The 13,326-nt window shown below is 47.6% G+C and overlaps 1 protein-coding gene across 2 annotated transcripts in view; it reads left to right on the top strand.

Moving 5' to 3' along the window:
* Positions 1-13,326, top strand: part of MAP3K15 (mitogen-activated protein kinase kinase kinase 15) — a 114,238-nt gene that overhangs the window by 1,243 nt on the left and 99,669 nt on the right. The window lies entirely within an intron of this gene.

Consider the following 13,326-nt stretch of genomic DNA (forward strand, 5'->3'; position numbering starts at 1 on the left):
GCCGTGGGGTGTTGCAGCAGTAGCGGTAGGGCCGTGTCTACTCCCGGGGAGGCAACCTGGATCTGCTTCCCCCAGAGCAAATGTCCCCACCTGGAGGGGGCCAGGGTGTCAGGCTTGTTCAAATAAGGCGGCAGCTGAGCCCGTTGAAAAAGCGCTCTCGAGGTTTCTGACCACTCGGAGGGTGCTCCTCAGTGCTGTGTCTCTTCGGAACAGTTCCCGGGGAGCCCACTTCACCCAGAACCACTCCACTTTCTTGACTTTTCATTCTCCTCTGAAATTGGAGTTTGCACAGCCTCTTCTCTGAAAGGTTAAATGTTCCTTTTGCTGTGGTGCAGGACTGTGGCCTCCTGCCTGCTGGCGCCAACTCTGAAGACTGGCGTGCCATAGCTTTCCTCTCTGGGGGAGTGTGTGTGTCTGTAACAAGCCTTCATCTACTAACCGGACCCCTTCTGGTTGGGTGCGAATGTTCTGGGAGTCAGAAATCTTCGGCTTTTGATTCCGGAGCTACACGACAGGCACCTTCTCTTGCTCTAGGTCCAGATTGCCTAGAATTTTCTGCATCATGTACCTCCTTTGGTTGACCTTGGCTTGGTCTTGAGTAAGTCATTTCTCAGTACGTCATTATCACTAATAAATTCTTGTAGGTTTGACGGCAAATCCAGCAGTGGGTTCAGGACCCCTCCCCCCCACCCAGGCTTCCTAATCTCTGCCACTGATAGACTTTGGGCATTTCCATTAAAACAAAACAAAACAACAAAAACACAGGAAAGCAAATCTGTCACTTTAGCTTTTTTTTTTTTTTTTTAGATTTTATTTATTTGACAGAACTTGAGAGAGAATGAGCAAAAACGCACGCACAAGCACAAGCAGGGGGAGCAGCCGGCAGAGGGAGAGGGAGATGCAGGTTCTCTGCTGAGAAGGGAGCCCCATGCAGGGCTTGATCCCACGACTCTGGGATCATGACCTGAGCCTAAGGCAGAGGCTTAACCGAGACTGAACCACCCAGGCACCCCACTTTGGCTTCTTTCTAAAAGCACACTGTCCAACACGGTAGCTACTAGCCCCACGTGGCGGTTTTTTGTTTTTTTGGCAGTTTACATCGAAGTCCGTTTAAATGCTATAAGTCAGTTCGTTATTTGCACCAGCTATTTCTCAAGTGCTCAACAAGCATAGCGAAGAGAGCATTTTTCCTGATCCCAGAAGGTCCCACTGGACCGTGCTGTTCGAGAAAAATGCTTGTTGGGAAGGGGGCAGCTGGAGCTGTCCTACATGTGTTTTAGGGAGCCTGATGTGAAGCGTGAACACTTCTGGTCTCTTGTCCTAGCAGGGCAAGGCTGGGTTGGATTGTGTTTTCCCACTCCTTGTGCAGTTATCCGTGGTCCTGTGTGGGTCTGAAGGGGAGGTTCTAGGTCCTCAGTGCCCGGGTGATTTGGTGGGGTGCGAGAGCGCCACAGGCAGGCCTTCAACCCAAGTGAGGACCAGGGACATTGGTGAAAGAACACGGCCGTGAGTACTTGAAAAAAATCCTAAAATACATGGTACATAAAATTTGCCATTTAGCCATTTTTAAGTGTGCGTTTCATTGGCCTTAAGAGCATTCATCCTCTTGTGCAACCGACACCACCGCCCATCTCCAGAACTTTTTCATCAGCCCAAACAAAAACCCTGTTCCCCTTAAACAGTAATTCGTCGTTCCTCACTCCCCCTGGCCCCTGGCAACTGTTGTTCTTTCTGTCTCCGTGAATTTGCTTCTTCTATAGATTTCATGTAACTGGAATCCTACGGTAGTTGTGTTTTGTGTCTGGCTTATCTCAGCATAGTGTCTCCGAGGTTCATTCGCACTGTGGCACGTAGCACAGTGTCCTGGAAGCCTAATGAGTACGCCACCATTGGCGTGTACCGCATTGTGTTAATCCTGGCATCTGCAGGTGGGCTTTTGGCTTGTTTCCACCTTTATAGGCCATTGTAGGTAATGCAGGAATGACCGTGGGTGTCTGAATACCTGTTGGAGTCCCTGCTTTCACTTTCTGGGGTATATATCCAGATACAGAATTGCTGAGTCATATGGTCATTTCATGTTTAGTTTTTTTTTTTTGAGGGACATCCTGTTCACTTTTAGCGGAGGTGGTGGTCATCCCTGTGTGCCTTTGGTCTGTAGAAGGACTAGCGTTCATTTTATTAGTGTCTGTCCTCCGTCTTCAAAGATGAGAGTCTGGAATTTAGTAGAACTCTTAAGCAGTGGGGGGTCAATCCCACAGTTACTTCCAGTATTTAGAAAACAAAACAGGTGTCCTCTCTCTCTCTCTCTTTTTTTTTTTTAAAGATTTTTAAAAAATTTATCAGAGAGGGATGCCTGGGTGGCTCAGTGGTTGAGCGTCTGCCTTCAGCTCAGGGCATGATCCCAGGTCTGGGGATCGAGTCCCACATCGAGCTTCCCATAGGGAGCCTGCTTCTCCCTCTGCCTGTGTCTCTGCCTCCCTCTGGGTCTCTCGTGAATACATCAATAAAATCTTCAACAAAAAAGAAAAAGAAAAAAATTATCAGAGAGCGCATGAGAGGGGGGTGGGGAAGCAGGCTCCCCACTGAGCAGGGAGCCCAACATGGGGGCTCAATCCCAGGACCCCGGGATCATGACCTGAGCTGTAGGCAGACCTTAACCCGCTGAGCCACCCAAGATGCCCCTTAATTTCTTTTTCTAGAAGAAACCTCTTCTGGATTGGCCTTTACTCCTTTTGTTTAAATGCCCATTTATCTACTGGAACAGACTTCACGGTCCTGACTCGAGGTCACTTACTGTGTGTGTGGACTCTATTTACACGGAGCAGCCTGTTCTGTTTCGAGTGTCTGCTGCGTCTCCCCCTGGAGCTTCTCAGTGCTTGTGAACATAGCAAAAACTGAGACTTCCTGCAGGAAGGAAATCTGTGTAACTCTCTTGCTTTCCCACACATTTTGGGATGGAAGTACTATTATCCCAGATACTATAGTCGAATAGGATTACTGTGGTATCAAATCTGAAACTGAGAATCTGGTTCAGTAGAATACAACACAGTTATCTCCGAGGAATGCACCATATTATTGATGCCCATTTACTCTCCAATTGGTTGAGTGGTTAATGACCAATCTAGGTTAGAGCCTCCACCTGTGTGCTAATTTGAGGCCTTCCTGCCTTAGCTGGTAACTGGTCCAATGACAAGAACCGCCGCTTTGATCAAGCCTTGTCCCTACCTGCCCTGGGCGCTGGTTCTCTTCCAGTGCTGCTGGGTCTGGCTGTGCCTAACTTTGCTCCTCTCTGAGCCTCATTTAGATGCTGCTTTCCTGACCCAGGGGCCCTACTTCTGAGGTCTTTTTCTTTATGGTAATGTTCATGGTAATTTTCCAAATGGTGAGCTCTTGCCACCTGTGGTAGGAAATCCTTGCACTTCCTGAACATCCATTAAAAAGGCCAAGGTCCTGGGCAGCCGGGGGGACTCAGCGGTTTAGCACTGCCTTCCGCCCAGGGCCTGATCCTGGAGACCTGGGATCGAGTCCCATGTCAGGCTCCCTGCATGGAGCCTGCCTCTCCCTCTGCCTGTGTCTCTGTCCCACTTCCTCTCTCTCTCTTTCTGTATCTCTCATGAATAAGTAAATAAAATCTTAAAAAAAAAAAAAAAAAAAAAAAAACAAGGCCTGGGCTTTGGTCTCCAGATGAGCTAATCAGCTGTGCTCTATCCTGAGGACGCTCCTTTCCTGGCTGCCTCATACAGAATCATTTGCAGGTTGCAAAGTATGGCAGAGACTGCCGGGTTAGCGGAGATGCACGCTGCTAGTTGTTGCTGGAAAGCAGGCCTGGGTTTTCTAGCACCCTCTGAGCCTCGGTGGGAGGTTATAACTAGCTCTGACCAATGAAATGAAAGTACAGGTGGAGTCTGTCGCTTCTGGGCCTAGGTGTGAGCATATCTAGTAGTCCTTCCCATGCTCTGTCACCCTTTTCCACGGTCCCCAGTGTAGATGATGGCAGTGGCACAAGATGGAAGGCACCTGGATCTCTGGACCACTCTTTGGATGACAGCTATTAGAGCAGGAGTGTTCGCTTATTTTGCATAAGCAAGAGAGAAGCTTTTGTTTGGTCAGGCTCCTAAGATTTGGGGGCTGGGGGTGTTCTCGTGGTAAGAGCATAACTTGGGTCTTGAAAATTGAGCACAAACCCTAGAAAGTTGTCGGCGAGGCATGTCTCTCCAAGAGGAGGTGGGGCCAGGTAGCCCCTCGTGCCCTGGATTCCCCCCGCCATCGTGATTTCCCCCACGGTGGAGCCCGCACCTCTACTGCCGCGCATGAGGACGACAGAATTGAGACGCTGGTGTCCCCGGGTTAGTCCCAGCAGTGAGGGAGGAGGGGGGACACGTTCAAGTTTGTTTTCTTTGGTTTCACTGGCTTTGGAGTCTAGGTTATTTTTTTCCTATTAAGTGCTATTGTAGTGATTGTGTTTTTAAGCTGATGGTAATATCAGGCTTTCTGCCAAAATAGAGCATGTAATGGTTTAAAGTGTGACCGGCTCTTAGCTTTCGCTGTCCTTTACGTGGGTTATGTCTAGCCTCTCCATCTGTGATGTTACTTGTGGATTATTTTTAGGATTTTATTTATTTGAAAGAGAGCATGAGTGGGGGGGAGGGGCAGAGGGCAAGGGAAAAACAGATGCCCCGCCGAGCGGGGTTACCGACGCAGGGCTCGATCCCAGGACCCTGAGATGATGACCTGACCCGAAGGCAGACGCTTAACTTAACTGACTGAGCCACCTGGGTGCTCCGTTCTTGCGGATTCATCAGTCTGATGTGTCGTGTGGCAGAGACCGTGCCCTGCCTGCATCCGTCTCTTCGTGGTTCCCAGTCTCCCTTGCAGTTAGCGTGGGCCCTTGTGATCAGTGCTGGTCACTGAGATTTGAGCAACATCAAGTATCACTTTGAAAGTGACTGAGAGGGATGCCTGGGTGGCTCAGCGGTTGAGCCTCTCCCTTCGGCTCAGGGCGTGATCCTGGGGTTCGGGGATTGAGTCCCACGTCGGGCTCCCTGCAGGGCGCCTGCTTCTCCTTCTGCCTATGTATCTATCTCTCTCATGGATAAATAAAATCTTGGGGAGAAAAGGTGAGAAATTAGTGTGCCACCTCCATCTCACTTTGCCTCTATTTTGGCAGACTCAAAGGTCATATGTTGGAGTTGGTAGTTAGCCCCTGAAATTTTGGGGATTCGTCTCCTGGGGCAGCATAGCCTAGCTTACGCTAATAAAGCTTGCAGTGCATTCTGCAGAATTGCCAAAATGCATCTCTCCGCTTTTGTGGACTTAATTCACAGGTGCTTCTGCTGAAGAGTGAGCTTTATAAATGCCTTAAGCTGGCTTGTAATTGGATGCACACTCTCCCCATCGCTCCGGAAAATGCATAGTGTTCTAAGGAAGACCGGCCTGTGGGGTGTGTGGGTTCGATGGTTGTAGAATATGCACTTTGCGTGGCATCTATACGTGGTCAGGAGACTGGCCACATCTATTTCCAGCAGAATGTAAGGGCAATAGACAGACATCATCTTCTCTTAAACAAAGTAAATATTAACGAGCAAAATCTTCAACCTGGGAGTCAGTCTTGACCCCACGCCCTGGGTCATTGCCAAAGCCAGCCTATTGCTTCCAGAATGGTTCCCAGATCTGCTTGACTTCAGTCTGTGGGCCCCTGCTACCCCGGTCCAGGTGTTGGCTTTTCTCATCCACGTTGCTGCCCACGGCTTTGTCACTGGTCTCTTAATACTGGGTCATTCTTGGTGTGTTCCACTCTGTGTCGTCTCCTTTGATGCCACCATATCCTGGCACTTTCCGCCACCCTACAGTCTTGCTCTGCCCAAAACGCCCTTAACTTTCACATCTCCATTCTTTAAGGGAGCCTTCACGGACTCCTCGCCTGTTCTCTGCCAGCTTTAATCACACGGAGGTTTTCATTCCTAGTGAGTAACACAGTTGTGATTAAGTAATTACCAATTTAATGATCTTCTGCAAGACCTTGAACTCTTCAATGGTAGGGAGCCAGATGTGGTTTTCTTTGCTACTCCTGGAGTGATTCCTAGGAATAGCTATCCAGTTCCTTTTTAAAATAACTCTTAGTGGATACAGATGGCACTTGGTTTCTCCTGTTGAGATGAAGCAAGACTTGTTTGGTACCCTCAGATGGAAATCAGAGTGTGGTTTCCTGGAGAAACCATGCTGAAAATGGAGGACAGGCATAGATAAAGTACAGTTGTGATTCTTACTAGGAAAGAAGGTACATCCTAATGACACATTTCTGGATCTGAACCTTTCTCTTCAGTGGTACATATCAAATAGAAGAGACCAAAACAACTCAACCGGAGGCCCTGGAATGAAAACAGTGGTTTGAACTCTGTTCTGGGAATACTGATTTTTTTTTTATTTGTCCACATTTTTGGTGATGTATATTTTTCATAACATAAACGTGATTTTATTTTAAACAAGTGCAGTGGGAGATCACAGGTAGGGTTATAACTCAGAAGTCTCTTCTCTCCCTACTGGAGACAGTGGCATGGCTTGCTCAGGCCACAGTGACTTTACTCCTGGGGACAAGACCACATGACCCCCTGACAAGACCTCAGCTGCCCTCTGCTGGACCTGGCTGCTGGCTTGCCCATGGGGGCCATTGCCAGAGCCTCCTTCCTCTCTAGCTGCTGTTACTGCTACTGACTCAGCATTAAAACCTGGAACTTTCCTCAATTCTTCGTCACATGGGCTGAGTGAAAGAAGCATTGCACCTGCAGCATTTCCTTGCAGCTTTGCTGTTTGAGCTCTGAGTGCATTTAGGGTAGATAAAGTCTCGGGGCTGGCCTGCTGCATTGCCGGCTGTATGTTATTGGGGCAAACTGTGTTTTGGGTTCCTAGCGGCCAACTTACATATTTTTGGAATGCAAGCCTTATACTCCTGTTTAATGCTTCAGTGTATCAGGCTTTGCGATAGGATCTGTTTAAATCCCGGTCAGATCACATCGGTGGGGAAGGGGTTGAACTCCTGCAAAGCCAGCTGGAAAACTTCTGGCTTCCCCGATACCTTCCCGGCTTTCAGGCTATCGGGTGTGGCAGGGTTTGGCCAAAATACCTGGCAGTTGTCAGGGCTTGGTTGGTGGTAGGACGTGCAGCACAGGAAGGAGTTGAGCTGTGGACCTGGGCAGGAAACAGAGTTCACCGGAGAATCGGGGTCAGTCCAGGGGCCGAGCAGAATTAGAGGTGGAAGCAGGAGAGGAGTAGATGCATTAGATATAGATGAATTTTTTCTTGAAATTTTATTATGGAAAATTTCAAGCATGCACATTATGCAGCTTCAACAATGATTAACAATGTGCCACGTTGTTTTTTTTTCTTTACCACCCCCTCCTCCACACTTGGTTCTTAGTCTTAAACATTTTTACCGTATAGTGTGTATACATTGAAATGTAAGAATCTCCGCTGTGCAATTTGAGAAATGACTAAACCCACAAAAACAGACCTTATCACAATAGAAGTCTCATCTGTCCAGAAAGTTCTCTCATGTCGCCTCTTGCTCATTCCCCTTTCCACCCCCATTCCTGGCCCCAGGAAGTGACTGGGATGCTGTCACCACCAGTTAGACATGCCTTTGCTAGAGTTTTGTATAAAAGGGCTCCTACAGTGTGTACTTTCCTGGGTCTAGCTTCCTTTGCTCAGCGTGATGTCTTTGAGATTCACCTGTATCGTGCTGCGTATCTGTCGTTTGCTCCTTGTTGGTGCAGAGCACTGTTGGGTTGCGTGGACATACCACAGTTGGTTTAGTCATACTCCTGTTGAAGGACATGTGGGTGGTTCCTAGTTTGGGCTGTTACAAGTAAAACTGCTACGAACATTTGTATATAGGTCTTTTTTTGTGGGCAAGTGTTTTCATTCCTCTTGGGTAAATAACCAGCAGTGGAATGGCCAGATCAAAGGGTAGGCGTGTGTTAAACTGTGTAAGGAACCTCCAAACCTTTTCCCCAGGCGGTTGTACTCTTCTGTTCCTAGCACTGATGCACAAGACTTGTGGTGGCTTCGCGTCCTCACCGACACTGTGTTATTGAGCTTTTCAACTTTGGCCTTACTGGTGGAGCTGTAGTGTGGTTTCTCACAATGGTTTTTATTCCCCTTTTGTTGATGATTAATGATGTTGAGCACCTTTGCACGTGCTTTTTGGCCATGATAGATATCTTCATGAGGTGTCTGTGGAGATCATTTACCCATTTAATTGGATTGTCCTCTTATTGAGTTAGAAGAGTTCTTTATATATTTTGGATTCAGGTGCTTTTCAGAAGTATATTTCTTGAGCATTTGCTCCCAGACTGTGGCTTGCTTATTCATCTCCTTGGGACTTGTGATGAGCAGAGAATTTTCGTTCTGATAACGTCTCACAGACACTATTGTTCTATTAAGGTTGCCTCTGTGTCATCCCTGGGAAGTCTTTGTCTCCTTCCAGGTTGTGATTGTACGCATACTTTCATGTGTTCTTCTGAACACTTGACTGTTGTAGCTTTTACCCTGAGGTCTGTGATTGGACACAGGTGACTTGTGTGAAGAACGCCTGACACCTGTGTCAAGCACCTGAGAGAAGGGTTTCACCCTGGATGTGTGTTCCACACACTTTGAGTCAAGTTGCTAGAACCACGGCTGCCTCCCTTTCACCTCATCATCCAGAAAAGTGTAGGAAGTGCAGGTTATCCTTTGGGCAAATGGCCTTTCTGTCCCCCAACGTAAAGACCACCAAAACAGATCCATTTTTAATTTTTATTTTTTCAAGATTTTATTTAGTTATTTGTGAGAGACACACAGAGAGAGGCAGAGACATAGGCAGAGGGAGAAGCAGGCTCCCTATGGGGAGCCTGATGCGGGTCTCGATCCCAGGACCCTGGGATCATGACCTGAGCCAAAGGTAAACATTCAACCACTGAGCCACCCAGGCATTCCACCAAAATAGATCCATAATGAGGCTTGACCAACCTGTGTTCCATCATTGTGTCCCACTGCCCTTGGTAACACAAGTGGCAGAGGGGAAGAAACATTTTGCTTGGCAGATCGGGTTTCCTTTGTTGCCCTGTCCTTTTTTGGCTGTGTGGCCCTGGATAACTTACCTAACATCTCTGAGTCTCATTGAAAAAATCTCTAGGTAGAGATTGAAGCATAGTGCCCTGAATGTGGTAAATGCTCAAGAAATGTCAGGTAGTAGGGTCCCATTATACTCCTGCAATTGGGTCAGACCTTTTTTTTTTTTTTTTTTTTTTTTTTGCCCAAAGTTTTTGAGGTTGGAGATTTAATCCTAGCTTCATTCCTGGTCCTGTGTTGAAGAATGGAAGTGAGGAAAAGGTATAAACCTCTGCTTCAATAACCTCTTTATTTTTACTTTTTATTGAGGTACAAAGCACATCCAGAAAAGCGCACAGTCTTAAATGTACTGCTCTATGAGCTCTCAAAAGCTTTATGCTGTGTAACTCCATGCTTGGATCAAAAAAGTAAACACCAGTGTGCTCGCTTCTGTTTTCCAGCCTAGTCAAGAGCACCAACTATCCCAATGTCTGCAGGGAGTAGTTTTGCCTGTTGGGGTACCTTTTTTTTCTTATTTTAAAAGTTTTTATTTTAATTCCAATATGGTTACCATACAGTGTTATATTGGTTTCAGGTGTACAGTATAGTGATTTGTCACTTCCGTGTATCACCCAGTGCTCGTCACAAGCGCCCTCCTTCATCCCCATCAACCGTCTCACCCCCCACCCCCACCCCCCTTTGCTGACCAGTAGTGTGTTCTTTAGAGTTAAGAGTATTTCTTGGTTTCTCTCTTTCTCTCTCTATTTATAAACGGAATAACACAATTTCCTTTTTTGTCTCTGGCTCCTTTCACTCACCATTATGTTTGCAGAATTCCTCTCTACTGTTAACACAGCAGCAGTTTGTTCCTTTCCATTTCTATGTAGTATTTCGTTGTAAGAATACACCGCAGTTTATGTTCTCTGTTGAACGTGGAGTCGTTCCCAGTTTGCAACAATTAGGAACAGCGCCACCGCTGAGACTCTTCTACTTTAAAAAACAAAAACACAACGACCCAACCCACCCAGCCTTCGTGAGGTATAATCGATCCGGTGCAGCGGACAGCCCAGCGGTTGTTGCACGTCTGGGGAGCCGCGCAGCCGTCACCTCTGCTCGCCCCAGGCCCCTTGCATTGCACCCAGGAAAACCCCTGCATCCGTTAGCAGTCCCTCCCCGCCGCAGCCACCCAGCCCCAGAGCTGGGCAGCCTCTCCTCCCCCTCTCCCCCTCTCCCTCCCTCCCACTCTCCCCCTCCCTCGTCGTGCTTGTTCCCATGAACGGCCTTATGAACGTGTGGTCTTCTCACCCGTGTCCACAGCTCATCCGTGGCGCTGCACGGGACCGGACTGTGCCCCTTTCGCTCGGCTGCGTGAAGTTCTGGATGTACTGCAGGGTGGTATCTCCTTGGGCGTTGGGGTGGTTTCTGGTTTTGGCTTCGGGGAATAATGCAGCAACTTTTGCCGTGGACATCTGCTTCCATCTCTCTTGCCTGTGTGCCTAGGGGTGGGATTTCTGGGTCCTATGATAACTCTCGATTTAACCTTCTTTTAAAAAAGAAAGTTGTGGGATCCCTGGGTGGCTCAGCGGTTTAGCGCCGCCTTCAGCCCAGGGCGTGATCCTGGAGACCTGGGATTGAGTCCCACATCGGGCTCCTGCTTCTCCCTCTGCCTGTGTCTCTGCACCCCCCCTCTCTGTCTCTGTCTCTCATGAATAAATAAAATCTTTTTTTTAAAAAAAAAGATATACAAACAGCCAACATACACATGAAAAGACAGTCCTTTGTCGTTGGGGAAATGCAAATCCAAACCACCGTGAGCTACCACTTGAAACCCACCAGGACAGCTACAATAAACAGACACCAACCAGTGTCGGGGAGGCAGAGACACAGGCAGAGGGAGAAGCAGGCCCCATGCCGGGAGCCTGACACGGGACTGGATCCCGGGACTCCAGGATCGTGCCCTGGGCCAAAGGCAGGTGCTTAACCGCTGAGCCACCCAGGGATCAGTATCTCAGTTTTAACTTGTATTTGCCTTATTCTATGTGAGGGTGGACATACTTCCCTTTTTTTTTTTTTTTTTCCTGAGCGCTGTTTGTTCATGATCCTTCCCTGCACTTTTTACCTATTGGTTTATGGGATTTTGGAAGAGAGTCTTAATTTCTAGATTTTTCTAAACTCTTTGTTTTCTGTTGTTCAAATTAGATCATTTCTACTGACCTGTCTTTAGTTTCACTGACCTCTCTGTCACGTCCATTCTTTTTGTGAGCCCATCTGGTGAGTCTTCTATTTTGGTTATTAATCATTCCTAAGATTTCCATTTGGCTCTTCAGTTTATTCATTGGTACTTTCTATTTTTTCCATTCTTTTCAGAAGTATCTTCCTTTACTTCTTGGAGAACTTTTTTTTTTTTTAAGATTTTATTTATTCATGAGAGACCAAGGCAGACACACAGAGGGAGAAGCAGGCTTCTCGTAGGGAGCCTGGTGTGGGACTTGATCCTGGGCCCCAGGATCATGCCCTGAGTCAAAGGCAGACACTCAACCACTGAGCCACCCAGGCGTCCCTTCTTGGAGAACTTTTATAATAATTGCTTTAAAGTCATTGTCAGTGATTTTGATTTCTGTGACCTCTTGTTATCAGATTCCATTGGTTGTCTTTCCCATGTGAGTTTGAATCGTTCCTGCTTTTTTGAATTCAAAGTAATTTTGGATTGTACCCTGGATCTTTTGAAATCCTATAAATGAGATCCCAGGCCTCACATATATCCTATGGAGCCTGTTGGTATTTTTGCCCTAACGGGTGGTCGGCCTAGTTGATTTAGGCTGCCAAGCTCGGGTTTAGTTGTGGTAGCTTTTCAAAGCCTTTTCAGTGCTGCTTGGCTTTGTACTTGGTGATTTACTGGGACTCCCCTTTTCAGTCCTGGGGCCGAACACCGGGAGATTTAGTCAAGCCACTCTGCCTCACACTTTGCACAAGTGCCCATGTTTGAGGCCAGGAATTTGGAGAGGGGAAAAAAGCAATGGGGATTCGCTGCCCCCCCCCCTTGGGACCACAGCTCCTCAGGTTAGAGCAGAGGCCCTGGTGACTGTAGGCCCTGCTGCCTCTGCCAGCCTTAGCTGGTATGGCCGTGGGGGTCACAGGGGTCCTGGGGTGCAAGGGAAAAGAGAAAAGTAGAGAACTGCCTTCACTCTCTCTGAGCATTTGGAGGCCCCTTTGCTGCTTTCTGAGCCAGAACTAGGGAGCCTCTCCTGGTGCTCTCTGCATTGACACCCAGCACCTATTTGGAGGGTTTCGGGCTGCCTTTAGTCCTGGCAGGGGGGAGACTGAGGGGGAAATAGGGAACTTGCTTTGGGTTTGGCGGTACATTGGAATCAGGTCTTCTCTAATCTGTTTGCTTCCTTTCTAGATTATTAAACAGCTATTCGATCCTTTCTGCCAAGTTTTTATAGATGCATTCGGGGAGAGACAGGCTGGGATGTCTACTTCATCTGACTAAGAGCCAGAACTTAAACTCGTACCATTACATTTTGACATGTCCTGTCGTGAAGCATAACCAGAATATAATATCTCTATGTCTTACTGATCAACTCACCATGAGCAAAAATACCCTCAAGGCTAGCTGCATTGTATCAGGCCAGTTCTGTCCAGATGAGATGCTCTGTGTGACTGTTAAAAGTTGGGAGCAGAGGAAGTGGAATACAAGAAACACAAAGCAATGGAAATGGTCGATATCATAAAGGTTCTTGATGGGCCTCCAACATAGCCCTCCAGTTATTTTGGTTGTGAGCCGGGAGCCAAGACCATTCTGATGTCTAGAATGACCCTTGGATTGTCATTGGATCTCATAAGGCTGACTGACGTTCTAAGACTTATTGGTCGGATTCACTAAAAAGTGTTTTCTTTCCTGAGAATGAGAATCCTGCATTCAAAATACTCAACCTTGCTAGGTACTTTTCATAAAGTCTGTGGCTAGTGAGGCATGCTCAATGGAAACCAGGAACTCTGGACATTGATTCTCAAAGAGCCACCTAGAAAAAAGGGTTTTGGTACTTGGTGGGGGGGAGATGAGATGGAATAAGGACAAAGAAAAAATGGCCCTGTATCCAGCAGTGGATCCTCGCTGCCATCACCAGATGAACTCTGTGCCCCTGCACAGGCTGTGGGGCTGACCCTCTCCGGAAGCTGGGAGCACAGAATGGGTGACATCAGTGGCCCGGCAGGAGTCCTGGCACCTAGAGTTGATCT

The sequence above is a fragment of the Canis lupus genome, chromosome X, assembly GCF_048164855.1.
Source record: "Canis lupus baileyi chromosome X, mCanLup2.hap1, whole genome shotgun sequence".
Taxonomy (NCBI): domain Eukaryota; kingdom Metazoa; phylum Chordata; class Mammalia; order Carnivora; family Canidae; genus Canis; species Canis lupus.